The sequence below is a fragment of the Euleptes europaea genome, chromosome 3 (genome assembly GCF_029931775.1).
Source record: "Euleptes europaea isolate rEulEur1 chromosome 3, rEulEur1.hap1, whole genome shotgun sequence".
Lineage (NCBI taxonomy): Eukaryota > Metazoa > Chordata > Lepidosauria > Squamata > Sphaerodactylidae > Euleptes > Euleptes europaea.
In genome coordinates, this window is record NC_079314.1 from 4,591,202 (window position 1) to 4,599,045 (window position 7,844).

At 48.0% G+C, this 7,844-nt stretch overlaps 1 pseudogene; it reads left to right on the forward strand.

Moving 5' to 3' along the window:
- The first annotated feature begins 863 nt into the window (after window positions 1-863).
- Window positions 864-4,042, forward strand: LOC130474222 (peptidyl-prolyl cis-trans isomerase FKBP2-like; annotated as a pseudogene).
- Window positions 4,043-7,844: the final 3,802 nt, after the last annotated feature.

A 7,844-nucleotide genomic window follows, 5' to 3' on the forward strand; every position in this document is an offset into this window, starting at 1 on the left:
TGAACCAGAATGCCCTTCTATAAAATCTCCCCGTTTTGCAGAAGGGAAAACTGGGGCAGGCAGCAGGCGAGGAGCTTGTCTAAAATAAAACAGCTACCTTTGGCATCCATATGCTGATACCCCCACCCCAGAAAAGTTACAGAAGGAGGGCGGAAGCTGTCGAACAAAACAAACCGAGGAGACAGCAGAAAAGAAAAGAAGGAAATTATCTACTCCCTCGTGGGCCTAACGAATGAGTGACATTAATCCGGAGGGAGACAGCTGGCAGCGTCTGGCATCTTGGACAGGCATGTGGCAAAGCTGACCACCAGTCTACCTGGTGGTTTGGCTTGTGGGATCATGGCACCCCACCAGGTGGTGGTGGGGGTTTGATAATTTAAAGGTCACCTGCAGTGATGGATGGTGGGGGCTTGAAGGACAGATCTAGGAAGGGTGGAGAGATCTTAGTATAAGGAGGCATGAACCATATACTAAAGATCTGCCTAAGGGCTTTTCCGCATGCTCGACTTATTATGGGTTTTATTTGCAGTTGATCCCCGCGCATCAGAATCAGATCAGGCATGGTCCTTCCATACGTCTGCCCTCTCTCTGCATTATTTCAGGTGTAGAGTCAGTTGTTTTCTTCCAGATGTGCCCAAATAATCAGGAATATAGAACGAGGGTGCTGTTGTCATTGGGTCACAGCACCAACCTCCCATTTAAAAAATGTTTGCGCATGCGCTATAGTGATATATCGATGTAACACTACAGGCCCTGTCCTCTGTCCCTTTTGTAATTAGCTGATTGAGGAGAAGATTTTGCAAAGGTGTTCCTGCTCAGAAAAACCATGCAGCCTTTAATTAAACAATATAAAACAACTCACCATGTTTGTGGCCTGCAGCTCTTTGCAGGGTCTGCCCCCGCTGCAGGCACCCTGGAAGTGGGGGGGGGGGGACCTCCTCAGCTTGCCATTGCAGCCAGACCCTTTGTCTCTGTTTGACTATCCCTGTGCTTTTACGAGAAGTGGTCTTCCTGACATGTCAAGTTTGAATGTACATGACATGATTGGCTGAGATAATTTTTTTAAAAATGGTGCACCAGCTGCCAGTGCAGAACCAGAAGAACCAACATCCAAAATATATTTTTCCAGTGTCCGTCACATTCTGAAAATTGGGTGGGTCTTGAGAGCAGGTCCAGGGTGGAATGAACTGGGTCTGAGTTGACTCACAGCACATAGGTTTGGAGTAGATTTGAGAGGGAGCAAAGAATGACTGGGGAAGGCACTGGCAAACCACCCCCCAAACAAAGTCTGCCTTGGAAAAGTCGGGATGTGACGTTACCCCATGGGTCAGGAATGACCCGGTGCTTGCACAGGGGACCTTTACCTTTTTAAAGCATCTTACGCAAAAGCTGCTTACCGTATGATTCTAGTCAAAAAGGGCAAGAGTCCAGTAGCACCTTAAAGACTAACAAAAATATTTTCTGGTAGGGTATGAGCTTTCGTGAGCCACAGCTCACTTCTTCAGATACCACGTATGATTCTAGGCAGAGTTACTCCAGTCTAAACCCACTGAAATCAATGGGTTCAGACTGGATTAACTGCACATAGGATTGGACTGTTCTCCTTCTATAGTATTTTACTGGACGCATGAAGCTGCCTTCTACTGAATCAGACCCTTGGTCCATCAAAGTCAGCATTGTTTACTCAGACTGGCAGCCACTCTCCAGGGTCTCAGGCTGAAGTCTTTCACTTTACCTGTAACCTGGTCCTTTTAACTGGAGACTCTGGGGATTGAACCTGGGACCTTTTGCATGCCAAGCAGAAACTCTACCGCTGAGCCATGAGAAGAGCCCTGTCCTGCCCTCTACTTTTCTCACAACTGGCCTGAAAGCATTGCCACTTTCCCACCAATCTGTGACAATCCTTTAGTTTATGGACTAGCAATTTCTCAGCATTTAATTTCTAAAATGGCTGGGTGTTCCAGGACTTAAACCAGACTGGAAACTGCACCGTCCAATCCCAGGTGAACACTTAGTTATATCGTTTCCCTTCATGGTAAGAAATCAATGTGTAAAAAACTCAGACAAGATCACTGAAAACCAACTTTCTGGTTTTCTCACATGCACATCCATGGTAGGGGAATATCTGAAAAGCACTTTAAGTGGAATGTGTGAATTTGCTCTTAAACCAGCTTCCTGAAGCAGGCTATAGAGCCACCTCATTCACCCAGTGGTAGAGTTGGCCTGGTATTCTTCACGTGTTCAGCAACACTCTCATTTTTTTATTATCACATCACATGCTGTTGGGCAAGGATCCCTCTTGCTATAAACAGGTCTGCAGGATTGATTCTTGTTTTCAGGACTGACCTGAAAACAGGGCTGCAGGATTGACTCTTTCACCTGTCCAGAACCTCAGTCTTGAGAGGAAGAAATAATGGAGACTGAAGCAAAAAAAAAGTTGTAATAATGGGTGACTTCCTCAACCCTAAACTTTGGTTGTGTAAATGCATGATTGGGTTGTGACAAAGAGACAAAATCTGTAGATACCATAAACAGGACATACCTTGGAAAAGTTAGCCATGGGACCAATTAGAGATGATTAGGACCTACACTTGGTCCTCAGTGATGCTTGGGATCTAGTTTGAGATGGAAGCATTGTTGAACCAGTTGGGAACAGCAACCACAGCCCTGTTAGGTTCAACGTACATGAATATGGGAAACTTCCTCAAAAGTTCAAGACCGACACATTTGATTTCAGGAGAGGAAACTTTTCAAAAATGAGGGAAACGGTTAAAGAGAAGCTGCATGCTGTCAAGTCACAACTTACTAATGGCAACTCAGTAGGGTTTTCTAGCCAAGACATGTTCAGAGGTGGTTTGCTATTGCCTGCCTCTGCTTAGTGACCCTGGACTTCCTTGGTGGTCTCCCATCCAAATACTAGCCACGGCCAACCCTGTTTAGCTTCCGAGATCGGACTAGCACAGACTATCAAGGTCAGGGCCAGAAGGTATTTACCCACACAATATCTGAAGCTCTAACAGCATATGTATCACAGATTAGGAAAGATACCCTCAAAACCATGGGGTTAACCAGCAAAATTGAGGAAGCCATACAAGGAAAAGAGGGCTTCCTTTAAGTATTGCCTAAAACCAGAGGGGGGAAAGGCACATAGGCGCTGGCAATACAAATGAAGGCAATAAAGCATGGAGGAGGAGGAGCCAATGCCAAAATGGCTGCTGAAGGAGGTGGAGCCACACACATAGTAGAAGCGCAAGTGCAGGGGAGAAGAGGGGTAATTTAACAAAGTACACTAGAAAGAGGAGTTAGAGGTCATAAAACAAACACAATGGTGGGAGCTGCAACTGAAATGTTATTTTATTCTGCATAGCCAATCAGTTGGGCAAGTGCCTGACAAGGCTCCACCCACTTTCTAAAAACACTTGGTGAGCACAAGGTAAATTTTGGTGGGTCCCTTGTGGCTATGGGCACCATTTGTTATTTGGGGGGAAGAATATTTGAAGAACTGGATTAAACAAAGGCAGCATTGTTCACCCTTGTCCTGTGGGCACTCTGTTCACCAGCGCTGATCACAGAAGGCAAATGGAAACTCCAGATCGGAGTCAAGAAGCGGGTGGACAATTGCCCCGTCAAGTCCTGCAAGGGAGATGTGCTCCACATGCACTATATGGGAAAGCTGCAAGATGGAAAAGAATTTGACAGCAGCCTGACCCGCGACCAGCTGTTTGTCTTCACCTTGGGGACCGGGCAAGTCATTAAAGGCTGGGACTGAGGACTGCTTGGGATGTGCGAGGGTGAGAAGAGGAAACTGGTCATTCCCTCTGAGCTGGGTTATGGAGACTGGGGAGCTCAAATCCCACCCAAAATCCCAGGTGGTGCGACGTTAATCTTTGAAGTCAAGCTGCTGAAGATCGATGACAGGAACTACATCTTTTTGGGGGGAAGAGGGCATGGTGGGGGAGGGATCTGCAGAAGTGGTTGTGGATACATTGACATTGATGGGCCTAATAAAAGCACAGACCAGAAAAAGGAAAAAGAAATGTAGTTCTATGGCTAATTGCATGATTGGGTTGTGACAAAGAGACAAAATCTGTAGATACCATAAACAGGACGTGAATACAGAGGTTCTGAAGAAGTGAGCTGTGGCTCATGAAAACTCATACCCTACCAGAAAATATCTCTGAATACAGGTGCTCGATGGGGCAACTACAGGAGGCGGCTTTGGTCTTTTGGCCTCTGCTTGTAGAACATCTGTTTGGCCACTGTGGGAACCAGCCAGAGGGGACCTCAAAGCTCATTCAATAGACCTATCTCAGGTCCATCCAGCTGAATTTTCTCCCCAGTCCACCATACACTGTGTACAAGCCTGCTGTTCAAACTGTTCTTTAAAAGAAATAAAAAGCAATTAAGTACTTCAATTCATGGTTATAAGCAATTCCATCTTAGTAACTTTTGTTTGACTGTTTTAAACTGAACGGCTGGTTTACCGACAGGCTTAATCTTTCGAGCTCTCAGTTTCATGTGCCTTTTAAGTACTGTGTGTGGCAAGTATTTGTCCATTTAAGAGAAACACCAAGGGTACCTGTATAGCTTAGGTGGGTCAATGTATAGTTGGCTCCGCAGCCAGACAGCAGTCCAGTAACTATGTCCTTTCCAGATGACCTCCCAGGCTGTCCCCACTCCAAACACCAAATTAGTAATCAAAAGCGTCACCGCAAACTCCGGAGACTTGGAGGCTTTTCCATACACCATGGCTGACCAGAGATAACCTCAAGATATTTTGAAATTTTGGGCCCGTCAGAAACTCTCATCTTGGCCTACTTCACAGGGCTGTTGGGAGAAAATGGAGGAGAGGAGAACAATGTGCTAAAAAGCTGTTTTGAATCCCAATGGGAGAGAACAGCAGGATAAAGAAGAAGACAAAGAAGAATTGGTTTTTATATGCTGACTTTCTCTACCTTTTAAGAAGAATCAAACAATCTCCTTCCCTTCCTCTTCCCACAACAGGTCACCCAGCTGGCTTAATGTGTAGGAGTGGGGAAACTAACCCAGTTCATCAGATTACAGTCCGTCGCTCATGTAAAGGAATGGGGAATCAAACCCGGTTCTCCAGATTAACCACTACACCACACTGGCTCTCTCTATATAAATAAATGCATGCGTTATCTGTCCGAGGAAGTCCACTTCACCCTGCCCAGTGGTAGAGCTGGCTGGGTTTCCCATGTCCGAGCCCCTGCCTAGATTCCTCACGAAGACCAGTGTCCCAGGGCTAAGAAGTGGGGGCACATGGTCAGCGAGAGGAGGCTTCAAACGGCCCAGAGAGAACAAAAGGGGCCCTGTGCGCAAATCCATTCAGGAATGCCAAGCTCTCCTTAATGCCTTTGGAAATGTGCTCTGGTTAGACATGGAGGCAGCCCCCGGTCCCCGGATGGTGACTTGACATGAAGCAGCTGAGGAAGGTCCGTTGGGGTGGGGGGAGGCAATATTCTTCACATGCACCCCCATGCAAGGGAACTGAGCTCCCTGCCAAGGCTTTTGCATTCTAGTGTGGGCCCAAGAACTTGAAGATAACAGATGATCTTGTACAATCACAGAGATGATGGCATGGCCTTAATGAGGCAGGTAATGGCTTGACAAGTCTGCCCAGGAGGGCAGACTCAACTCCCTCTCTAACCGCTCTGGCCTTCGAGAAGTTGGAGTGTCGTACTAGGATCTGAAAGTCCCAGGTTCGAATCCCCAGTCTGCCAGGGAAGCTTGCCAGGTGTTCTTGGCCCAGTCACACTCTCTCAGAATAACCTATCCCAGGGTTATTGTGAGGATAAAAGGAAGGAGGCGAACAAAGTAAGCCACCTCAGGTCCCCAATGGGGGGGAGAAAAGTGGAGTATAAATGAAGTAAATAAATCTGTTGATGCATATTGGCTCTTCCAGCTGTTTGAACAGAAACATTGCTTGGCACTTGGTCCAGTTGGGATTGGGGAGAGAAGGGGTACTATGTGTGCTGGCTAGGGTTGTCAGCTGCAGTTCAGGACATTCCTGAAGATTTGGGGTAGGGGGTGGAGCCTGGATAGGGTTTGGAAAGGGGAGGGATCTCAGTAGGGTATAATGCCATAGCGTCAACCCTCCAAAGCAGCTATTTTCTCCAGGGGAACTGATCTCTGTTGTCTAGGGTCAGTTGTAAAACCAAGATATCTCCAGCAGGCACCTGGAGGTTGGCAGCCCTACTTCTGGCCTGGGAGAGAGGAAGTCCCACAGGGACGGTTCCCTTCCCATCAGCTTCAGCTTCATAGGCTTAGGGCTGCCAGGTCCCCCCTGGCCACCCATGGGGGATGGGGGGTAGGGTTGCCAACTCCTGGAGATTTGGGGGTGGAGGCTGGGAAGGACAGGGGCCTCCGTGGGGTACAATGCCACAGAGAACATCCTCCAAAGCAGCCATTTTCTCCAGGGGAACTGATCTCTGTAGTCTGGAGATGAGCTGTAATTCCGGGGATTCCCAGGTCCCACCTAGAGGCTGGCATTCCTACTTGGATATCATGGATATCTTCTCCTAAAACTCCACCAAAGGTTCTTTGTGCCAAAGGAAACGCCATAGTTGGTGGAAGAGATCCATTAGATCCAACCCAGAAGTGTTTTTAAGGCCTCTTAGAACATGAGAACTTTAAAAAGGTTTTACTGCTTTACATTTGTGGTTAAAAACCAAGGCCCGTCTTTAGCTAGGGAGGGCATGTTGAGAACTGACTTTGACCTGGAGACATTTGCCCTCCCAAAACTTCCTGCATCCCTGGCACTGCAGGCCTCTGTGACCCGACCACCAGGGAGCAGCTGGGGTGGAGAGTGTGGAAATCTGGATGATTAGTTTGTTTTTTAGACGCAGGGATTTGCGGCTGATTAACCTTAATCCTTTCAGTGTGATGGAACCCCATATGCGGCTGGGCCGCATTGGATAGGGAGGAGGGGGGAGAAAGCTTAGACAAGGACACCAATCAAAGAGAATTCAGGAGGACGTTCACACCTGGTACAAACTTGGAAAAGAGGTCCTTGTGTGCCCGCTGAGAAGGGTTGCCAACCACCAGGTACTAGCTGGAGATCTCCTGCTATTACAAATGATCTCCAGCCGATAGAGATCAGTTCACCTGGAGAAAATGGCCACTTTGGCAATTGGACTCTATGGCATTGAAGTCCCACCCCTCCCCAAACCCTGCCCTCCTCAGGCTCCGCCCCTAAAACCTCCCGCCGGTGGTGAAGAGGGATCTGGCAACCCTACCGCTCAGTATGTGTCTCTTGGTGACGCTGGGCTTCTGGGTGATCTTGCTGATCTGGCAGTGTGTGAAGGGAGTGTGAGCAGGCAGAGAAGATAGAGTTGCCAACTCCGGGGTGGGAAACTCCTGAAGATTTAGGAGCGGAGCCCAGGGAGGAACCTCAGCAGGGTATCATGCCATAGAGTCCACCCTCCAAAGCAGCCATTTCCTCCAGGGGAACTGATCTTTGCAGTCTGGAGATCAGTTGTAATAGCGGGAGATCTCCAGGCTTCACCTGGAGGTTGGCAACCCTAGAGGAGAAGCCAGCACCAAAACTCACTGCATGCCCTTCAGAAGCCACTTTTTTTCATTACTTTTTTGCTGGACATGCAACTAGGGTTACCAGTTCTGAATTCAGAAATAGCCAGAGATTTTGGGGGTGGAACCTGGAGAGGGCAAGGTTTGGGGAGAGGAGGGACCTCAGCAGGGTATAATGCCATAGAGTCCCTCCTCCAAAGCAGCCGTTTTCTTCAGGGGATCTGATCTCTACTGCCTGGAGATCAGTTGTAATAGTGGGAGATCTCCAGACCCCACCTGGAGGTTGGCAACCC